This window comes from Pseudophryne corroboree, chromosome 5 (genome assembly GCF_028390025.1).
Source record: "Pseudophryne corroboree isolate aPseCor3 chromosome 5, aPseCor3.hap2, whole genome shotgun sequence".
Lineage (NCBI taxonomy): Eukaryota > Metazoa > Chordata > Amphibia > Anura > Myobatrachidae > Pseudophryne > Pseudophryne corroboree.
In genome coordinates this window covers 676343121-676366972 of record NC_086448.1, presented here as the reverse complement: position 1 = coordinate 676366972, position 23852 = coordinate 676343121, and the positions used below count along the sequence as shown (strand labels likewise).

The 23852-nt window shown below is 45.5% G+C and overlaps 1 long non-coding RNA gene across 2 annotated transcripts; it reads right to left on the bottom strand.

Annotated features, from left to right (window-relative positions):
- Positions 1 to 8033: 8033 nt before the first annotated feature.
- Positions 8034 to 14288, bottom strand: LOC134928244 (uncharacterized). 2 transcript variants are annotated; one of them, XR_010177867.1, is made up of 3 exons: positions 14000 to 14288; positions 11607 to 11745; positions 8034 to 10536 (listed from the first exon to the last, which is right to left on the bottom strand). It is a non-coding gene; the product is annotated as an uncharacterized LOC134928244 (long non-coding RNA). The 2 variants fall into 2 exon arrangements; XR_010177866.1 differs by having other exon boundaries at positions 11607 to 11742.
- Between the last annotated feature and the right edge of the window lie 9564 nt (positions 14289 to 23852).

Here is a 23852-nt window from a genome sequence, read left to right as displayed (position 1 = left end):
CCCCTATAAATACAGATCTCCAAAAAAATATATCAAGTATTCACAAACAATAGCGAACTTGTTTAAACAGATGTATTGAGAGCATTGCGTGGGCACTGTTACAAAATGTATGGTTTGATTTCTGTTAGCGGGGTACTATCTTCATGTTTGTGTCAAACTATCACGTTTGGCACAAATAAATATAACAATTCCTGGAGTGACAGCTTGAGACATTTATTAATCACTATTGATTGTATTTTGGCATTTTCACTATAAGCCCCTGTGGTCCCTATGGTTACAAATAAATAGAGCTATTGAAGTAAACCTAAAAGAGAACAATGCAGCCAGCAACAAATCAAGGTTATTCTGAGACCCCGTGCTGGGCAGCTACCTTTAGATATAACAAAACAACCTTCAGTGGCTTTAACCATCAACAATATTCCCTTCAGTAACCTACTGTAGCTTTAATGCTAACGAACACCTGTATTATGTGCCTTATTTTCTGCTAACAAAGCACAATTTGCAGCTATTGTGGCTATAGCTGTTACAGCATTTTATCCTAGCACACCATGTCTTGTAAAGAAAGAGGTTGACTACATTATATATCTGAGTGTCAAAATGTAGCCACCTACACAGGAGACAGCTATTCTGGGGGCTACACTGATCTTCAGTACATCAGGAGCTAGTGACATCACTGAATCATAAGGCACATAAATGAAGTGTCTCTGCCTTCTGCCATCTCTCCATTTCCAACTGCACTACAGTAGTTATAGAACACTGGTATTTAACTATTATTGTGTGTGGGCACTCTGACAAGTTAAGGAGATTTAGCGGGCCAGACATTTCAGTTTTACTGCACAAAAGTACTGAAAACAAGAAGGATAAAATGTAGTTTCTAGTTAAAAATATTATATACACTGCTCAAAAAAATAAAGGGAACACTAAATAACACATCCTAGATCTGAATGAATGAAATATTCTTATTAAATACTTTGTTCTTTACATAGTTGAATGTGCTGACAACAAAATCACACAAAAATGATCAATGGAAATCAAATTTATTAACCCATGAAGGTCTGGATTTGGAGTCACACTCAAAATTAAAGTGGAAAAACACACTACAGGCTGATCCAACTTTAATGTAATGTCCTTAAAACAAGTCAAAATGAGGCTCAGTAGTGTGTGTGGCCTTCACGTGCCTGTATGACCTCCCTACAATGCCTGGGCATGCTCCTGATGAGGTGGCGGATGGTCTTCTGAGGGATCTCCTCCCAGACCTGGACTAAAGCATCCACCAACTCCTGGACAGTCTGTGGTGCAATGTGGCGTTGGTGGATGGAGCGAGACATGATGTCCCAGATGTGCTCAATTGGAGTCAGGTCTGGGGAATGGGCAGGCCAGTCCATAGCATCAATGCCTTCGTCTTGCAGGAACTGCTGACACACTCCAGCCACATGAGGTCTAGCATTGTCTTGCATTAGGAGGAACCCAGGGCCAACCGCACCAGCATATGGTCTCACAAGGGGTCTGAGGATCTCATCTCAGTACCTAATGGCAGTCAGGCTACCTCTGGCGAGCACATGGAGGGCTGTGCGGCCCCCCAAAGAAATGCCACCCCACACCATTACTGACCCACTGCCAAACCGGTCATGCTGGAGGATGTTGCAGGTAGCAGAACATTCTCCTTGGCGTCTCCAGACTCTGTCACGTCTGTCACATGTGCTCAGTGATAACCTGCTTTCATCTGTGAAGAGGACAGGGCATCAGTGGCGAATTTGCCAATCTTGGTGTTCTCTGGCAAATGCCAAACGTCCTGCACGGTGTTGGGCTGTAAGCACAACCCCCACCTGTGGACGTCGGGCCCTCATACCACCCTCACAGAGTCTGTTTCTGATCGTTTGAGTAGACACATGCACATTTGTGGCTTGCTGGAGGTCATTTTGCAGGGCTCTGGCAGTGCTCCTCCTGTTCCTCCTTGCACAAAGGCGAGGTAGCGGTCCTGCTGCAGGGTTGTTGCCCTCCTACAGCCTCCTCCACGTCTCCTGATGTACTGGCCTGTCTCCTGGTGGCGCCTCCATGCTCTGGACACTACGCTGACAGACACAGTAAACCTTCTTGCCACAGCTCGCATTGATGTGCCATCCTGGATGAGCTGCACTACCTGAGCCACTTGTGTGGGTTGTAGACTCCGTCTCATGCTACCACTAGAGTGAAAGCACCGCCAGCTTTCAAAAGTGACCAAAACATCAGCCAGAAAGCATAGGAGCTGAGAAGTGGTCTTTGGTCACCACCTGCAGAACAACTCCTTTATTGGGGGTGTCTTGCTAATTGCCTAAAATTTCCACCTGTTGTCTATTCCATTTGCACAACAGCATGTGAAATTGTCAATTAGTGTTGCTTCCTAAGTGGACAGTTTGATTTCACAGAAGTGTGATTGACTTGGAGTTACATTGTGTTGTTTAAGTGTTCCCTTTATTTTTTTGAGCAGTGTGTATTTTGATTATGCCACATAGTGCATATGTGGCAGGCGCGATAGGGGGCGGGAGCGGGGCTGAAAATTTTAATTTCTCCCATAGTGCCTCCAGTTCACATTATTCCACATAGTACCTCCAGTTCAAAGTATGCAACATAGTGGCTCCAGTTCACGGTATTCCACATAGTGCCTCCAGTTCAAAGTATGACACATTGTGGCTCCAGTTCACATTATGCCACAATGTGCATCCAGATCAAAGTATGTCACATAGTGTCTCCAGTTCACAGTATTCCACATAGTGCCTCCAGTTCATGTATGCCACATAGTGGCTCCAGTTCACAGTATTTCACATAGTACCTCCAGTTCAAAGTATGTCACATAGTGCCTCCAGTTCATAGTATTCAACATCGTGCCTACAGTTCACATTATGCCACATAGTGGCTCCAGTTCACATTATTCCACATAGTGCCTCTAGTTCAAAGTAAACATAGTGGCTCCAGTTCACATTATTTCACATAGTGCCTCCAGTTCACATTATTCCACAGAGTGCTTTTATTTCACATTATTCCACAAAGTACCTCCAGTTCACATTATGCCACATAGTGCCTCCAGTTCACATTATGCCACATTGTGCCTCCAGTTCACATTATGCCACATAGTGCCTCCAGTTCACATTATGCCACATTGTGCCTCCAGTTCACATTATTCCACATAATGCCTTCACTTTACATTATGCTACATTTCATTTAAAAACAAATCAGTTCTATTAACACTGAAACTGATATCATTGTTACTCACCATGGTGTCCTCACTAGTCCTGTCAGTCATGAATGTGTCGTTGGTGGCTCCTCAGTCTCTTCTTGGTCGCTGCAGAAGAGACATCTGTTTCCTCTGCTGTATGGGGCTAATTCGGACCTGATCACTGCTGTGCGTTTTCGCGCAACGGGCGATCAGTTCTGAACTGCGCATGCACCGCAGTGCGCATGTGCATGCCAGAGATATGATCAGCATCTCAGCCCAGCGATCGCCTCTGCCTGTGGTCCAGAAAAGGCAAGTGTGCCCGGACAATGCGGGGGGTGGGCCGTGATGGCTGCGTGATGTCACACACAGCCGCTGCGATCCAGGACATGGCGAAAAGTCTCCTACCACCGCAGCAATGCTGCGCAGGTAGGGACTTACTCGCTGGATGCGCTAGCATCGCCGCCGTGCGATGCTATCGCAACCGTGCGGTGGGGAGTGGGCCAGACATACAGGGCGGACTATCCCTGTGCTGGGTGTCCCCCCGCATGTCAGGGTGGCTGATCGTAGCTGTGCAAAATTTTACACGGCTACGATCAGGTCTGAATTAGGCCCTATGAGCACACACAAGACAGAATTCAAAGAAAAAAGCCAAATAGCTGCAACATGCTGAGGAAATTACAGATGCTAGGTTCAATATTTCCCATTGGAAAAAATTCAGTCCAAGATGGGTTCATTAATAAAATGTATATAAGATCTATGCTGAGATTCTGCCATTTAAGTTGCAGCTTTTAATTAATATTTAAAAAAATGAGTTGCTGGGGGCATGGCCTGGCCAGCAAAGGGCGCAGAAGTGTGCTTGGAGAACTACCTACCTCTGGATATAAAAAATAACCCTTTTCATCTGCTCCCAGCCACCCCAGTGGTTCCTCAGGGACGTCAGTGGTGTCACTTATTGTATAGGCAACCCGAAGGTCAGGTTGCGGAGCGGGGGGTCACTCTAGGTGCCCCTGCAGGTTGTGGCCTTCCTCCTGTTACAAGCCACGGGCTGGAGTACCCTCCTCACGCCTGTCATGGGAGCCCATCTGGCGCGGATCCCGTGGACTTGCTTACCGCGGGTCCCTCACTTTTCCAGCCACTGGACGGAGTGCTGGCACACTTATGGTATCCCCTGCTCACCTTCAATCAGTGCAGCTCTGGAGCTCAAAGCCGGGATCCCGGGTGAACACTGCTGTGTCTCTTTCTCCACAACAGAAGCAAGTGGGCGGTTGCCTTCACAGCGGGAGCTCAGTATACTGTATCTGATGGCCAGCAGGCAGTGACTCTGAAGTTCTGGAGCTCCCTGTGCAGCATCCAGGCACCAAGCATCCAAGTGCTGGCCCTCCCTGCAGCAGCAACCAGGTGCCCTGCTGGCTGATGCTGGGGGCTATTCCTGCCATCTATAAAGCCCTCCAGTACTAATGTATGGCAAGCCTGCTGGATCCCACAGTGCATGAAGCTGGGTTTTCTCACCCCCACCCCCTGTGTTTTCCTGTGTTTATATACTGCCTGACCCTGTTGTGTTGCAGTGTCTGTTACCAGTGACACACACGGCACTTACTCCAGGACTTTCTGTTACATTGAACTGCAGCTGCCGGCATTTGGGTTTACCCTCAAAGGCTTGTCTGATGCACTTGTCTGCACTTGACAGCACCCTGGTAGCTGGATGGCCTATCCATAAGTAAGGGGCTTTTGTGGGCAGTGGATTGCACCTTGCAACTCATCATAGGTACATTGACCAGTGCCTGTTGTAGTGCCTGTATACTTTCCTGCTATTTGGCTTAGCACGCCTCCAGCTCCTTTTTACGGAAGTGTCTATCGATTTGTGGGAACAACCCAGCCTGTTATGTTCTGATATTGGCCCCTGTTGTTCACCTGTAACCTCTACTGCTCCACTTGTTTACTACATCTTTTTTGCTCAAGTCTCAATATGTCCAAAAATAACAACAAAAGGGGAAAACAAAAAAATTCCCAACAGGGCATTATGCAAAACCTCTCCAGGACGCCACATCACCCATCAGACTCACCGCCTGCCTCTCCAGCGGACTCTCTAAGTGCATATGTCGCACCTGGCGATTCTTTTGCAACTAAACATGACATTCAGGCCAATATGTCCAAAAATAACAACAACAAAAGGGGAAAACAAAAAAAATCCCAACAGGGCATTATGCAAAACCTCTCCAGGACGCCACATCAACCATCAGACTCACCGCGTGCCTCTCCAGCGGACTCTCTAAGTGCATATGTCGCACCTGGCGATTCTTTTGCAACTAAACATGACATTCAGGCCATGATGGTGGATTTTAAGAAAACCCTCACCTCTAATTTCCAGCAACTGTTTGCCGATTTACGCAGTGATTTAGACTCTCTTTCCAGACGCACGGCTGCAGTGGAATCCAAGGTGGAGCACTACTCTATGGGTCTGCTGGAAACCTCTCAGGACATTAATGATCTCTACCGTGAAGTACAGTAGAATTTCTCCACGATAAAACCGAAGATCTTGAAAACAGAGAAAGGAGATGTAATCTTCGCATTCGGAATGTACCGGAATCAGTTGCCCCTCAGTACCTGGAACCTTACCTACTTCGTTTATTCCAGATGCTCGTCTTAGCACTCAATGTTATGCACACCAGTGCCTGCAGGAATGTACTGGTGTCTGAACTGTTATGCACACCAGTGCCTGCAGGAATGTACTGGTGTTTGAACTGTTATGCACACCAGTGCCTGCAGGAATGTACTGGTGTCTGAACGGATAGGGATGCAAAACAAATGAACTCACAGACAGACTGGGGAATATGACATTACGTACACAGAAGGTGATAGGGTAACAAAATAAACACAAAGTGAACAGAGAAGCCCAGAGGCTAAGAAACTGGGTGTCTCCCTAGTATTAGTAATGCTCAGATGGAAAAAGCAAGATGTTGTGTTTTAATACGTAGAGAACCCGAAATGCTGTTGCTAAGGGCAACAGCAAAACCCTAAAGGGTTACCAACGGGTGTGGCAGTAAACTCCTTGGTCAGAGATGGAATGATAGACACAAGGAGAGTCTCCACAATCCTAATCCTCACTTGCAGTGCACAGGTTCAGCTTACTGCCACTAAACTGACACCTGAACTCCTTGCACAGTGAGACAGGATTTAGGCAGGCAAGTCTGAGAATACAGCCGCAAACTTGCTAAGTTCACAGAGTAGCAAAAGAACCCCAGCAAGTTAAACGACTGACTCCAGTCTTACTGCTAGGTCTGGATTGGCAGAGTGTAGTACCAAATCCCCAGGCCTATTTGCAGTAAGCAACAACAAATACAAAGCTACACAGTACTGGCTAACTTTCAGGAACTGACTAACCAACAAAGATTCAGCAGCATCTGCTTAACCTGAGAAGAGGCCTTATATAGCAGGTGCTGTCCACGCCCCACTCAGACCTCACAGACTGTGAGCACAAAAACCAGCACCGGATCCCCTGCCGTGCACAGAGCCTGTAACCACTGCACAGCAAAAGACCCGAACCGGAGTATCAGCTGCACTCAGGTTACTCCGCTAGCACTTGTCTCCCGGTTGCCATGACGACGTGGCAGCACAGGGCAGGAGACCCTAACAGTACCCCCCCTCTGACGAGGGGTCAAAGAACCCCTACCACCGGGTTTATCGGGGAACTGCGAGAAGAAAGAGCGTATCAGTCTGGGGGCATGAAGATCACAACTGCGCACCCACGACCGCTCCTCCGGGCCATACCCCTTCCAGTGCACCAAAAATGACAGCCGACCCTGAACCATCTTGGAGTCAAGAATCCTTTCAACAACAAACTCCCTCTGGCCACGTATCAGAAGAGGGGAAGGTCTTCCACTGGAAGAAGGATTACTAATCGCCCGTTTTAAAAGGGAACAATGAAATGTTTTATTGATACCCAAAGAACGGGGCAGATCTAACTGAAATGCCACCGGATTGATAACCCTGGTGATCTTATAAGGGCCGATGAACCGGGGGCCTAACTTATGAGATGGCTGTCTCAACTTCAAATTCTTGGTAGACAACCAGACGAAGTCTCCTAATTTGAAGCTGCAGGGTCTTTTCCGCTTATCAAAAACCCTTTTGGTCACTAATGACACAGACACAAGGGCTTTCTTCACTTTCCTCCAAATACCTCTAAGGACCAAAACCACAGAGGAACCACCAGGCGTGGAGTCCAGGGGGTCAAAAGAACTGGCCTTAGGATGATGCCCATACACACAAAGGAAGGGAGAGATCCCTGTAGCAGAGTGAGCCGCGTTGTTATAGGCAAACTCCGCCATGGACAGATGAGCAACCCAGTCAGTCTGACACTTGGAGACATAACACCTGAGGAACTGCTCCAAGGACTGGTTCACCCTTTCAGTCTGCCCATTAGACTGCGGATGGTAGCCTGACGATAAGCTGACAGAAATCTGGAGATCGGAACAAAATGCCCTCCAGAATTTGGCCACAAACTGGGATCCGCGGTCGGAGACCACATCAAGTGGCAACCCGTGGAGACGCACAACATGCAGCATAAATAATTCAGACAGGCGTCTGGCCGATGGCAGCCCAACCAGTGGAACGAAGTGCGCCATCTTCGAAAACCTGTCAACGACAACCCAGATGGCTGTCATCCCCGAGGATTTGGGCAAGTCCACCACAAAATCCATTGAAATGTGGGTCCATGGCTTAGATGGGTGTCTTGCTGTATAGAACTAGGGTGTGTGAGATTGCTCAATACATTCTGCACTCACTGTTGCCCAGAACAGGCTTACACTTTAATGCAGCAAAACAAACAACACTTTTATGTCTCAATAGTAAATAATTTATTAGTTCTTATAGTATTTTCGTCAGGTATTAATACATAATCATAAATATAGGTATAATATCAAGAAACTACATCAATATCTTACCGAATATTGTAGCATCACTTGAGCACTCTAGATCGGGGAATCTCAGGACGATCGTCTCAAGGGGAAATTCGGTATTCACATGCAGCACGTCTGCTAGCGTCTCAGGTGGATTCCGAAATTCCCCTAACATTCCCCGTCCTTTATACAAAACTAAAAACACAATCTATCCATATGTGGGTACATTCCGGGGGTTCTGAAACATCTTATCTAACTGAAAATGACAACATTAGTCCTTGTCTATAACAAACTGAAAATAACAACACGAGTCCTTGTCTATAACAAACTGAAAATAACAACACGAGTCCTTATCTATTCTAAGAATCCTTCTTCTAGCATGAGACAAACACCCTTTCATAAGACAAACACCCTTGCTATTCTCTTGTCATTATGTGGCATAGTTACTGCGGCACAAAATGGAAGTCAGTCAGAAAACCCCACTCTCACCCTTTCATATCACACTCGTATCACAAACGGCCCTTGACTGATTCCAATTATAACGCATAACTTGCCATTACAACCTTTTGTCGTTTACAACATATGCGGTAAAATACCACACAGTTCCAAATAGATAAAATTATTATTATTATACACAGTATGAGAACAGGATGTATCAGAAAATTTAGCATATTGGATGCAGACGGAGAATATCCAGTAAACAAGTCCCACCAATGATGAGAAGTTGCATCCTGGACATCAGAACCAATTTTCTGTAATTGATCAGCAATTATTGTTGTTGTCACTTGATGAGTTACAATAGATTGATTTAGATATTTGATATGATCTTCAATAACTTTGGATTGTTTCATAATTGTATGTAGTTTATCTAACTTCAAATCCCATTGGGGAATACTTAAATTTTGTGGACTCCAATATTTTGTAACATGTTCTTCACGGTCAGCATACAATATAAATGTCTCATTTTCCCAGGTTAAGGAACTAACATTACTAATACATCCGGAAAATGGAACTACCATTCCAGGTATGGTTGGTGTATCAGTTACCAAACATACTTCTTGTGGGGCTACCTCCATCATCATTGTATATGACAAAGGTAGAACTATCCATTTGCATAAATTTACTCCATTCTCTAATAAGCAAGGTTCATAAACTGCAGATTGTACTCTATATCTTGCCTTGTAAAGTGGGTGTACAAATACTCAAATCATGAGTTCTATTATTCTCATCTATATATTCTCCTTTCATAGTGGGGAACCAGTACCATTCTCCACCAGATGGTCCTAACAACAAAGGCATTACAATATATTTACACATTTGAATAACTTTGGTTACATTATACATAGTTAAAATACCTTGGCATATGGTGTCATTACAAATCATTTTAGCAGCTTCCAAGTGTATCCAAGCGTCCCTGGACACACATGTATTAAAAATTGTTCTCCATACTTGTTCATTTCCGGTCATTAGCATAGTTTGCATAACGCCTTTTTGTTGTTGCTCATACATAGTCTGTAGTGTACAGACGGTCCAATTTATAAATTTAGTAATGTTGGTATCAAATCCAACAGCAAAATCATTACTAGCATTAATTAGCTGGTTCATTAAAGTATCTATTCCAGCCAATATTTTGGCTGGCTCAAAAATAGTAGGCATCCATTTTGCTTGTAATGTAAGTCCGTCATTTAATTTACTACTGGCGCTATGCATCCTATTGGCTAATGTTTCAATATCTATCCCATTTAATACTCCTGTTAGAGTCCCATATCCTCCCAACAATGTATCATACCAGGCACGTCGTTGCCGGGATATACATTGTCTATTATTGGGAGGGAAAACAACTTGTGTGACTTACACAGTCTTTTGAGCTTGTGTACCTACATTTTCACATGTAGATGGTAATCTTTTAACATGTCCAATATCGATTCGTGATGCATTAATATCAATAAACATTAAATCTTGTGCCCACCACTTTCGATTTTTTATTTCAGTAGCATTATGACATACCAAAATTAAAACGTCTTTTACGGCTAACCGAAATGTGGTTGCTCCTTGTTTAGAACAATTCTTGTATTCTTTATTCTTCTCTTCTTTAGGGAGAAATCGGAACCTATAAGGTTTGGAGCAGCAACTTATATTTACTGCAGCATTAATTGTGATGTTGCCTTCTGACTGATGTAAGGCAAATGTAGGTCGATATCTGTTTCTTTGTGGATCAGGCGGTCCAGCCCACATCGTTCCTGTAATTGTTATATTTACTATATTAGTACAGCGCTGATTGGCCTGACAAGTGAAATTATCCTGGGTTCTTGGTATAGTGGCATTGTTCCATCCCCACCGTACAGTATGCAACTCTCGTTTCTCTATCTTCAATCCAGGTGTCCATGTACTAGAGGGGACAACCAATAATACAATTCCAAGGATTCCAAGACTGAGCCTCACGACAATCTATAGGTACAAAATCAGTGTAAGTTACTCTCGCAAATAACATTTTTCTTGAGGTACATATTTCCATTTCTCTTGTCCTGGTTTCATTATTAAGAGTACTCTGTCTTTTCCCACAGCTATAACCTCAGCCGGTTCAGGCGGCCCTTGAGGCTTCTGTACCCAGATTTTTGCTCCTACATTCACAGTGTTAGATGAACCAAAACCTTTGTCTCCTCGAACAGTAAGTTCAGTTGGATAGGCTCTATCAAAATGGGTATTATTAACAATTGTGCCACTCGGTCCCCTTCACAGATTACGCAGGGGTCTGGGCTCAAATTCATCACAACTATTTTAATTTCTCCTTGATAGTCGGGGTCAATTACTCCTCCTATCACTATTATTCCGTTCTTTGCCATACTAGAACGGGTTGACAACTGTCCATAATGATTAGAAGGCATTTTGCAACCTATCCCAGTAGGTATAACCTTAATCCCATAAGGAACAATAACATCAGGGTTTATAGCATACATGTCCAACCCTGCCGACATGGGCGTAGCTCTGTACGGTTCTATCGCCTTTTCGTGAATTTTCCAATAAATAAGGCTTTCTACTTTATGTGCTGCCTTGATTGATAAATTGGGGGTCAGCATCCTCATCAGAGGAGTTGTGGATTCTGTCAATGGTCGGTTATTTATTATCTGTAAAGATTCTGAGATATTATCTCTCCATTGCCCAAACTTATCAGATCCATTAACCTTTTTCAGAGTGGATTTTAATAATCCATTCATTCTTTCTATATAATCTCAAGTGTCCTAATAGTGCTCCATTGTGTAGCAGTCTTACGGGGGAAAGCTACCATTAATCTTGAGTATGTATCTACTGCTGTACATGCAAATTTACACCCTCGACTTTCTGGCAGGGGTCCAATAAAGTCCATCTGCCAGATTTGTCCAGGTAACTTACCTCTTCCAATATGGCCCATTACAGTATGGGGCACTTCCCTCTTTTGGGAGTGTTGACACAAGGGACAACGTAAAATCACAGATTTCACAATGTCCAATGTGAGGGGAAAACCCCTTTCTTGCGCCCACCTGTAAGTTGCCTTTTCTCCCAGATGTCCACTCTTTTGGTGTGCCCAAAGGGCTGTACCCTGCAACCATGATTCCAATTCCTTCGTCTCTCCTGCCACTGGCTCATGAGATGACTTAGCAATGGCGGCTTGTGCATCTGCTTGTGAATTAAACAAAGTTCAAGTGAGTCTAATGGTACATGTGCATCAACACGGAATACAGTTACTTTTGTTTGTTTAGTGATAACTTCAATGTCCTCCCAGACTTCCTTTCCCCATAACTCTTTCCCATGAATTTTCCAATAATGTTTCTTCCAGCTCATTATCCATGTGGCTAATCCATTGGCTACTGACCATGAATCAGTATAAATATTACATTCACCTCCAATTTCCTGTCTAAGGGCCAAATATACTGCAAATAATTCGGCATATTGGCTACTCTTTCCTTCCCCTTCTATTTCTAATGTCTTAGACATGCAGGGATTAAACGCAATTGATCTCCACTTTCTTCTTCCCGCAACATAACGTGCGGATCCATCTGTAAACCATGTGTGACATTGAGATTTGTCGCTTAACTCAGAATAAGGTTTACCCCATTTTACTGGTGATTCTTCCAGTTCTCTATAATCCACAGTCATGCGCCAGGAGCCATCGCTCTTTTTCACTGGCCATTCCGGATTATTCCAAGCAGTAGTGGTATATCGTACCACTCCTGTATCCATTAATTCTTTAATGGTTTTGTTTATTTCTTGATGGCCCCCCGGTATACGATATTGTTTCATTGCAATTAATTTAGTTGCAGGTGGGACATGTACTGGGGGCATTTTTACTTTTCCCACCACAATAGGTCTGGCCTGAATACAATTACTTCTGACTCCAAAACTAAATTTTCCTGTATCTAAATAAAGGGTCAGTCCTTTTAAAACATCAATGCCTATAATATATTCTCTAATGGGTACTATTAGTACTCGGCATTTCTTAATAGGTAAATTTCCTATTTTTAGAGGTATTTCCACCTGTACCCCTTCAGTTACTCGACCCCCCAACCCTGCAATTTTAATTCGGGGTCCTTTAAATCTATTGGGATTTCCATATATTAGGGTAGCCTCCGCCCCTGTGTCAATTAACGCGGGGACCTCTTGTACATTGCCCCGTGACCAATGGATTCCTAATTTGACATAAGGTCTCTCATCATGACGAATCCATACAGGGGCTTGGCTGGCTACCTATGCATCACCCTCTGAATCTTCCTGTTCCTCGGGAGGAGCAGTAGGCTTCAAATTTTGCAACATCTTGTCTATCTACATCAACCCCTCCAGCGCCATCCTCTGCCAAACGGACCAGCCAGGTAAGGACGCCTTCCCCGGGGCGTTGTGAAAATTTGGTCAATAGTTCCAGAACTTCATTTTGAGTGAAATCTTGCAGTATCATTTTCTCTTTGAGGACTGCCTGCCCTCCACCGTCTGCAACCTTAGTTAATTGCCTGCGCGAGACAGGACAAGCATTTGCCCCAGGAGGGTCAATGACAGGATTGGGAGGATCCCATCCCCCCTTGTCCTCTCCCTCCTCCCCATTACTACTATCCCATACATCACCATCCCATGTATCGGGATCCCATTGAAGATCGGCAGAAGCAATAATTGCTCGTACAATCTGATATTTCTGGGCTTTTTCTGATAACATCTGATTGCTGCACTGTAACAATCCTATCTTTCCTTGTTGTTCAATTACTGTTTGTTCTATATCTAAATAATGTGATTGTAACTGCTGATATCTTTGGTGCATTTTACGGTATGCTGATACTAGTATCCAGCACCGTCTTCCGAGCGCCATTACATAACCTGCCTTGGCAGGGACCCCCTCAAGTACATATACAACATCGAGGGGTTCTGCATTCTTGAGTTTACCATCCCATGATTCTGCTAAACCTGACGTTAATAACTCTCGTGCTATAATACTATATGGACTCTCAGTCCATCCTGGAACAGTAATCTGTTCTGTTCCCTTCTTTTTCCTGCAAAACATCCTGATTAAACTATGTTATATTGTAGATCGGCAAAAAGTTGGCAATTTGCCAATTGTCAAAATTTTGCACAGGAGTCAGTCTGGCCAGGACCTTCCACCGTACAAAAGAGTTTTGCGCTACACGTTTCCTATGCCGAGATACAATAAAACACAATCCTGCCGACTACGCCAAAAATGTCTTGCTGTATAGAACTAGGGTGTGTGAGATTGCTCAATACATTCTGCACTCACTGTTGCCCAGAACAGGCTTACACTTTAATGCAGCAAAACAAACAACACTTTTATGTCTCAATAGTAAATAATTTATTAGTTCTTATAGTATTTTCGTCAGGTATTAATACATAATCATAAATATAGGTATAATATCAAGAAACTACATCAATATCTTACCGAATATTGTAGCATCACTTGAGCACTCTGGATCGGGGAATCTCAGGACGATCGTCTCAAGGGGAAATTCGGTATTCACACGCAGCACGTCTGCTAGCGTCTCAGGTGGATTCCGAAATTCCCCTAACATTCCCCGTCCTTTATACAAAACTAAAAACACAATCTATCCATATGTGGGTACATTCCGGGGGTTCTGAAACATCTTATCTAACTGAAAATGACAACATTAGTCCTTGTCTATAACAAACTGAAAATAACAACACGAGTCCTTGTCTATAACAAACTGAAAATAACGACACGAGTCCTTATCTATTCTAAGAATCCTTCTTCTAGCATGAGACAAACACCCTTTCATAAGACAAACACCCTTGCTATTCTCTTGTCATTATGTGGCATAGTTACTGCGGCACAAAATGGAAGTCAGTCAGAAAACCCCACTCTCACCCTTTCATATCACACTCGTATCACAATGGGATAGAGAGTGGATGTAATGGGCCAACAGGAACCCCTCTAGGAGTCTTATTTCGGGCACAGATGTCACATGCCCGAACCCACTGATCCACATCCTTAGCCACCGAGGGCCACCACACCGCCCTAGATAGCAACTCCCGAGTTCTGGCAATACCCGGGTGACCTGCCGACTTCTTGGCATGGAATTCCAGGAACACTCGCTGTCTTAACCTAGGAGGCACAAACAAAAGACCTACCGGAAGGTCTGGAGGAGCCTGCTCCTGTGCTCTAAGGACTAATGATAAGAGGTCCTGGGTAATGCCCACTTTAATACATGATGGGGACACAATGGGCAACGGCTCCTCGGTGGTCTCCTGGATTGGAGCAAAACTCAGCGAGAGCGCATCAGCCTTGATGTTTTTTGACCCAGGGCGATATGTTATCAAAAAATTAAAGCGAGCAAAAAACAAAGCCCATCGTGCCTGCCTGGCATTGAGACGCTTCGCTGACTCTAAATATTCCAGATTCTTATGGTCGGTGAGAATTGAGACCACAAACTTAGCCCCCTCAAGCCAGTGTCTCCACTCCTCGAGTGCATCCTTAATAGCCAACAATTCCCGGTTACCCACGTCATAATTCATCTCGGCAGGCGAAAATTTACGGGAAAAGTAAGCACAGGGATGAAGGCGATTATCAGACACTCCCATCTGAGAGAGCACTGCCCCAATACCCATCTCAGAGGCATCCACCTCCACCACAAAAGGACGCTCTGGATCTGGGTGTCGCAGCACCTCGGCCGAGACAAATGCCCTTTTGAGACGGGCAAAAGCCGCTTTGGCCTCACAAGACCAGTGAGCAACATCCGCCCCTTTCTTAGTGAGTGCCACCAAGGGCGCCACTATAGACGAAAATCCAGCGATAAATCGTCTATAAAAATTCGCAAAGCCCAGGAAACGCTGAAGCGCCTTCAAACTAGTGGGCTGCACCCAATCCAGGACTGCCTGTACCTTGGAACCCTCCATTTGGAAACCTTCTGGGGAGATAATATATCCTAGAAATGCGATTTGCTGAACTTCAAATTCGCACTTCTCCAGCTTCGCCCCAAGCCGGTGGTCTCTGAGTTTCTGGAGGACTAAGCGTACATGCTTCCGATGTTCCTCCAGGGAATGGGAGAAGATTAGGATGTCATCTAAGTATACAACTAAGAATCTATTCAAATATTCCCTGAGTACATCATTCATGAAATCCTGGAAGACTGCCGGGGCATTACAGAGCCCAAAAGGCATCACCAAATATTCATAATGCCCTGAGTGGGTATTAAAGGCAGTCTTCCATTCATCCCCCTCTCTTATTCGGATTAGATTGTACGCACCGCGTAGGTCAATCTTAGAAAAAATGGTGGCAGTACGAAGCTGGTCAAACAAGACCGAAATGAGAGGCAGTGGGTATGAGTTTTTAATCGTGATACGGTTCAATTCCCTGAAGTCGATGCAGGGTCGCAACGAACCGTCCTTTTTACCCACGAAGAAGAACCCCGACCCAACTGGAGACTGTGAAGGTCTGATAAATCCCTTAGCCAAGTTCTCCTGAATGTACTCTGCCATAGCCTGAGTCTCAGGACGTGACAGGGAGTACAACCTGCTCTTGGGAAGCTTAGCATTTGGCAACAAATCAATGGCACAGTCATAGGGGCGATGGGGAGGTAGTACCTCTGCAACTTTTTTGGAGAACACGTCCGCAAAATCTGCATAACACCCTGGCAATCCTGGCAAACTTAGCTGCGAGAGCCTGACTGGAAAGCTCAAGCAACTCCTGAAACAATCAGTACCCCAACTAAGAATCTCCCCAGAGACCCAGTCAAATTGAGGATTGTGGGCCCTTAACCAGGGTAACCCCAACACCAATGGGGCAAAAGTACAGACAGTCACATAAAAGGACAATTTTTCAGAGTGTGTGGCTCCAATAAACAAAGAAATCTGGCTAGTGCAAGAGGTAATTTTACCTTGGGATAATGGTTCCCCGTTTAACCCACAAATCTCAATTTCCGATGCCAAGGGTACTAAGGGAACAGAGTGTTTCAGGGCGAATTGGCGGTCCATAAAAACCCTGTCGGCCCCACTGTCCACAAAGGCCTCAGTCTTGACAGTTTGACCGAGGACCTTCAAGGTCACCGGAATGATAAAAGTCTTCTTGGGAAATTCTGACTTCTGGCCTGACAGGATATTTCCCATCACCCTCAGGCCCTGAAGTTTTCCGGCTTTTCTGGGCATGATACTACCACATGACCTTTATTCCCACAGTACAAACACAACCCCTGCTGTCTCCTCCGCGTCTTCTCACGCGAGGAGAGGCGGGTAGCCCCAATCTGCATAGGCTCCTCGGAAAATTCCTCAGAGTCTGAGGTTCCCTTGGGAAAGAAGGAAACCTCGGTCTCCCTTTCAAACCTACGCTCTCTCAGCCGTCTATCCACCCGGATGGATAACTGCATGAGCTGATCCAAGCTATCAGGCAAGGGATATTGTACCAGTTGGTCTTTTATCTGGTTAGAAAGACCTCTTCGGTACTGGTGTCTCAGGGCTGGGTCATTCCACTGGGTATCATGGGCCAACTTTCGAAACTCCGTACAGTAAACCTCAACTAGCCTTCGCCCTTGCTTAAGGATCGAAATCTGAGCCTCGGCTGAGGCCGTCTTGTCAGGGTCATCATACAACATGCCCAGTGCCGTAAAAAAAAGCATCAACACTTTTAAGCGACGGACAGTCAGGCTGCAACCCATATGCCCAGACCTGTGGGTCTCCTTGTAGCAAGGAAATCACTATGCCCACCCGCTGAATCTCCGACCCAGAAGACTGAGGCCTAAGCCGGAAGTATAGCTTGCAGCTCTCCTTGAAACAAAAGAACTGCGAGCGATCTCCAGAAAAACGATCCGGGAGATTTACTTTCGGCTCCTTAACCCCTGAAGGTGCTGCTGCTGCGGGAGCTCCGCCAGCGGCCTGGGAGGTGTGCATTTTAATGGACAAATCATTAAATTGTCGAGTCAGGACCTGCACCTGATCGACCACCTGTTGCAACGTATTTTGAGGGGTATGCTCCATATTCCCACAACATTTCAACAGGAGTATTAGGCTGCTGAATATGTTATGCACACCAGTGCCTGCAGGAATGTACTGGTGTCTGAACTGTTATGCACACCAGTGCCTGCAGGAATGTACTGGTGTTTGAACTGTTATGCACACCAGTGCCTGCAGGAATGTACTGGTGTCTGAACGGATAGGGATGCAAAACAAATGAACTCACAGACAGACTGGGGAATATGACATTACGTACACAGAAGGTGATAGGGTAACAAAATAAACACAAAGTGAACAGAGAAGCCCAGAGGCTAAGAAACTGGGTGTCTCCCTAGTATTAGTAATGCTCAGATGGAAAAAGCAAGATGTTGTGTTTTAATACGTAGAGAACCCGAAATGCTGTTGCTAAGGGCAACAGCAAAACCCTAAAGGGTTACCAACGGGTGTGGCAGTAAACTCCTTGGTCAGAGATGGAATGATAGACACAAGGAGAGTCTCCACAATCCTAATCCTCACTTGCAGTGCACAGGTTCAGTTTACTGCCACTAAACTGACACCTGAACTCCTTGCACAGTGAGACAGGATTTAGGCAGGCAAGTCTGAGAATACAGCCGCAAACTTGCTAAGTTCACAGAGTAGCAAAAGAACCCCAGCAAGTTAAATGACTGACTCCAGTCTTACTGCTAGGTCTGGATTGGCAGAGTGTAGTACCAAATCCCCAGGCCTATTTGCAGTAAGCAACAACAAATACAAAGCTACACAGTACTGGCTAACTTTCAGGAACTGACTAACCAACAAAGATTCAGCAGCATCTGCTTAACCTGAGAAGAGGCCTTATATAGCAGGTGCTGTCCACGCCCCACTCAGACCTCACAGACTGTGAGCACAAAAACCAGCACCGGATCCCCTGCCGTGCACAGAGCCTGTAACCACTGCACAGCAAAAGACCCGAACCGGAGTATCAGCTGCGCTCAGGTTACTCCGCTAGCACTTGTCTCCCGATTGCCATGACGACGTGGCAGCACAGGGCAGGAGACCCTAACACTCAAGGATCAACCATGTCATATTGAACGGGCCCACAGGGCCCTTCGGTTGAGGCCCAGGGATGGTGATTCCCGCAGGGATGTGGTGTTGAAATTCCTCTCTTTCAAGACTAAGGAACAGGTGTCTGCCTCTAGCAGAGTGATGCCACGCATACTTTTTGAGGGATCTCACCTACAGATCTTCCAAGATTTGGTTCCTTCCACCATCATTAAATGCAGGTAAATGCGAGATACCACGACAGTTCTTTGAGACAATGGATACAAGTATAAATGGGGATTCCCGTTCCGCTTAATAGTCAATGTGAATGGCCGCCCGATGTCAGTGAGGGATCCTAAGCAAGAGAAAGACCTGATTCATAGGCTCCAGCTATCTGCGACCAGGATCGGTCCTTCCTCTGGTAGTCTGTCCAGATCTTAAGCTTAAACTTTAAACAGATATCCGGAGGTCCTGTTACCCGTTCCTGATGTTCTTATGTTTAGTATATGTTATAACCGGTATGGGGTAGTTTTGGACTATTTGTTCCTGCCAATGACTACTGCTAACATTGTTATTTTGCTCCTGTTTTTTCTTATGTTACACCCAGTGTCCCCCATGGCCGGGTTACACAGTACTGAAGGGAGTTGGCAATGTATGCTATATTAAGTTGTCTTGTCGTGTTATTCTGATTGCCACCAAGGTATAGTTATTGTTATCGATATAAATCTGAATAATATCTTTACTGTTCACTTGTTCGTAGTTGTTTTTTTGGTGCTCAATGTTCATTGGTCCCGGGTTGACAGTCCCCTGTCCACTTGGCCTGTGCCACTACCCCTACACCTGGGACTTCCATGAGAGCTTCCCTGTTCCCCTTGCTCTCTTCATTTTTCTACATACCGGTATTTTTTGTATAGCACTCCCAAAACTTGGGTCCCATAGATTTTCTTTTATTGTTGGTGCAGCATACCTACACCTTCCCCCCATGGGACCTGGCCTCTGTGACACCCCGCCTCTCCTTGGTGAGGAGTTATCGAGTTCACAACCTCAAGCCCCCCCCTCCCCCCCTCCCCCCCCAGTACACTACCTCTCCATCTGCATTGCTGTTCACTCTCTACTTTTTTAGGTTGCCACCTATTGATTTTGTGTATATCAGGGCGTGTAGATATTCTATCCGATATCATGCCTTTAACTGTGCTCTCTGTGAAATGATCACTCTTATATAAAACACTCAATACTCATCGCTGGGACATTGTGTTCCTTCAAGAAACCCATTTTAAGAGAGGATTTCGCCCTTCACTAGTCTCTAGACGCTTAACCATGGTACTGTATTCTTCTCATACATCAAAGGAAAATGGGGTAGCTGTCATGCTACGGGCGTCGGTCCCCTTCCAGGTTCTTTCTACTAAATTGGATAAGGATGGGCAGTATATTATTATGGTATGCCAAATGGTCCCCCAGATTATCACTTTGGTAAACCTGTATGCTCCCACTGTGTACCAATGTGACTTTTTCTGCAAACTCTTTATTGACATTCGGTTCCTCCGTAGAGGTATCATAATAGTGGACCGTAGTAAGCCACGCCCCTCCCCCCTTCCATGCCCACCAGTGGGAAATCTTAGGAAACACATGGCTGAGTCTGGTCTCTTTGATACATGGCGGGTGCATTACCCGACCTCCAGGGATTACAGAATTCTTCTCTAATCCCCATGGTTCATATTCACGAATTGACATGATCCTTTTTTGTAGTGGGTTATTGCAAAGCTTAGTGAAGGTAGACATTGTTCCCAATGTTTGGCCTGACCATGTGATAGTTCTAGCTACCATCAATCCTATAGACTCCCCGGGAGGTTGCTCTACTTGCGGGTTGAATGAGACTCTCCTCCACATGCCTCATTTTAAGGGACACATTAGATCCCAACTAGAGGATTATTTAAACAACAACGTCACTGACGATGTTCCCCTCCCCACAATCTGGAAGGCACATAAGGCCGTCATTAGAGGGGAAATAATTAAATATGCCACACATAGAAAAAAGCAACAGTCTGAGAGGATAGCTAGTCTCACCTCTCAACTAATGCAGCTTGAGCATGTCCATAAGCAATCCCACTCCCCACAGGTCCTTTGTCAGATTCAAAGTATCAAGGGAGAGCTTCAATCCTTCCTTAAGTATTTGAACCAGAAATTCTATGAAAAAAGTAACAAACCTGATTCCCTATTAGCGCCACTCTTAGAGCTAAAAAAGCTTTGCAGACCATCTTGGCTCTCAGGAATGGTTCGAATATTCTTAGTTACAACCCAGGCTCCATTAACAAATCCTTCTATAATTATTACAAGTCTCTTTATAATCTTGTAGAGCCTGTGAGAGGTCCTGATCTACCGTCCGCGGTGGCCCAGGAATATTTAGCCACCTATTGTCACAACAGAGGGCCTGAGCTGACGGGAGGCAGCCTCAGTTGTAGGGGCTGAGATGTACCGGAACCTGGGAGGTTGTATCAGACCCCTGGACATGTAAGTAACATGAAGAATAACCGCCCGAAGGCGTGACCACGACAACTTGAATAAAAGTCAATGATGTTTATTTATGACAAACTCCATGCATCACAGTAGCAGTAAAAGAAACATAAAATCAGCAGAGAAATAATACAGTTCCTGGGTACTACAGGGTGGCAGGGGCCACAGAGCTCTGGTAGTATGAGACAGTTCTTATTATCTGCGAGTTGGAAAGTCCTTACCAGGCCCAACTGTAGCAATGAAGAAAGCCCAGGATCGTACCAGCTGGTGTTCCAGGGAAAGCTGGACTGCTGTAAATAAAATAGCTGCTGTGGGTTCTGGTTGGAACCAGACAGATGTTGGCACGGAGTGGATACTGGCTGGAACCAGTTAAATAATAAATGAAGCTTGAGAGCGATGCAATATGAATGAAATATAGAGCTTGAGAGCGGAGAAATAATAATACCGGTGGAGAGTGGTAAACTGTAGAAAGGACACCGGCCCTTTAAGAGAAGCTGTACTCTGCTGGAAGCTGGGCTGGAAGCAGGTAATGTTGTGGCTGGAAACAGATGAATCCAAAATGGATCGGAGAGTCAGGCTACACCGCAGGTGGAATGCTGGTGCGGGTCTCTATGGTGGAAGTCTTGAGACAGGAGCTGGAACCTGGAAGACAATCACAGGAGAGAGACAAACAGGAACTAGGTTTGACAACCAAAGCACTGACGCCTTCCTTGCTCAGGCACAGTGTATTTATACCTGCAGCAAGGAAGGGATTGGCTAGGCAATTATGCAGATTAACAATACTGACAACAGATTGGAGGAAATGATCAGCTGACAGAATCCAAGATGGCTGCGCCCATGCAGACACTTGGAGGGAAGTTTGGTTTGTAATCCATGTGGTAATGAAAACAGTAATGGCGGCGCCGGCCACTGAAGACAGGAGACGCCAGGCAGACAAGTGCACATCCAACCACGCGGACACAGCGGAGGCCGCGGCTGACGTAATCCACTCTGACACTCTGCATGCAGAAGCTCAGGGACGGCGGCGGAGGCCGCGGGAGACGCCATGCCAGATGTATTATGGCGTTACTGTGACAGCGTCTCAGAGAGACAGGAGAGGATGCAGGAATGTGAACATTAGGATAACAGATGGGATCCGGTGCTGGAGCGCTGAGCCAGCCTTAGGAGGCATCTGATGGGTAAGAAATGGCGTCCAGATACCCGGATCGTGACAGCACCCCCCCCTTTAGGAGTGTCCCCAGGACACTTCTTTGGCTTTTGAGGAAACTTGGAATGGAATCTCCGGACCAAGGCAGGAGCATGGACATCAGAAGCATTGGTCCATGAACGTTCCTCAGGGCCGTAACCCTTCCAGTCAATAAGATATTGTAGTTGACCGTAACGGTGACGTGAGTCCAGGATCTTAGCCACTTCATACTCAACGCCTCGTTGAGTTTGGACTTTCGGAGTTGGAGGAAGTGAGGAATGAAACCGATTTAAGATCAGCGGTTTCAACAGGGAAACATGGAATGTCCTGGGTATTTTTAAGAAGGGAGGCAACTGGAGTCTGTAAGCAACAGGATTGATGACTTGTTCAATCTTGGAAGGACCGATATAGCGAGGTGCAAACTTCATACTGGGAACTCTTAACCTCAAATTCTTCGTGGATAACCATACCCGATCACCCACCTTGAGAGCAGGAACTGCTCGACGCTTCCTATCCGCAAACTTCTTGTACCTGAACGATGCCTTGAGCAGAGCTGATCGTACGCTCTTCCAGATATTGGCAAACTGATGCAAGGTGATATCCACTGCGGGAACAGAAGTTACTGGAAGCGGTTGGAACTCAGGGACTTTAGGGTGGAATCCAAAGTTAGTGAAGAATGGTGTTGAAGCAGATGAAGAATGATACTGGTTGTTATGACAGAACTCGGCCCAGGGAAGTAATTGAACCCAGTCATCTTGAGAGGAGGACACATAGATGCGGAGGAAGGCCTCCAAGACCTGATTCACCCTCTCGGTTTGACCATTGGTCTGAGGATGGTAAGCCGTGGAAAACTTTAGCTTGACTTGGAGGACTTGACATAAACTTCGCCAGAATTTGGCTGTGAATTGAACTCCTCGATCTGAGATAATTTCTTCAGGAAGACCGTGGAGTCGGAAAATCTCTTGTATGAATACTTGAGCCAACTTGGAAACTGACGGAAGACCGGTGAGAGGAATGAAGTGTGCCATCTTGGTGAACCGGTCAACTACCACCCAGATGGTATTGAACTTGTTGCACATGGGTAAATATGTAATAAAATCCATCGACAAATGGGTCCAAGGTCGACGGGGAACAGATAGTGGAACCAGTTGCCCCGCAGGCGACTGGCGGGATACCTTATGTTGAGCACACTTTGGGCAAGATGCAATAAACTCCAAGACGTCCTTTTTCAGAGTTGGCCACCAATAGGACCTAGAGATAAACTCCAGGGTTTTTTGGATACCTGTATGTCCGGCAAAACGGGAAGCATGGGCCCAATGCATGAGCTTCTTCCTTAGCATCGGTTTCACAAAACTTTTCCCTGATGGGGGCGTAGAGTCCATCCCTACCGTGGAGAATGCCAACGGATTTATAATAGGATGCTTGTCTGAAGACTCTGACTCATTTTCTTGCTCCCATGAGCGGGAAAGGGCATCGGCCTTGCGATTCTGAGAGCCCGGACAGAACTGGAGTTTAAAGTCGAACCTGGAAAAGAAAAGTGCCCATCTGGCCTGACAAAGGTTGAGACATTGTGCGCCTTTCAGATATAAAAGGTTCTTGTGGTCTGTAAGTATGG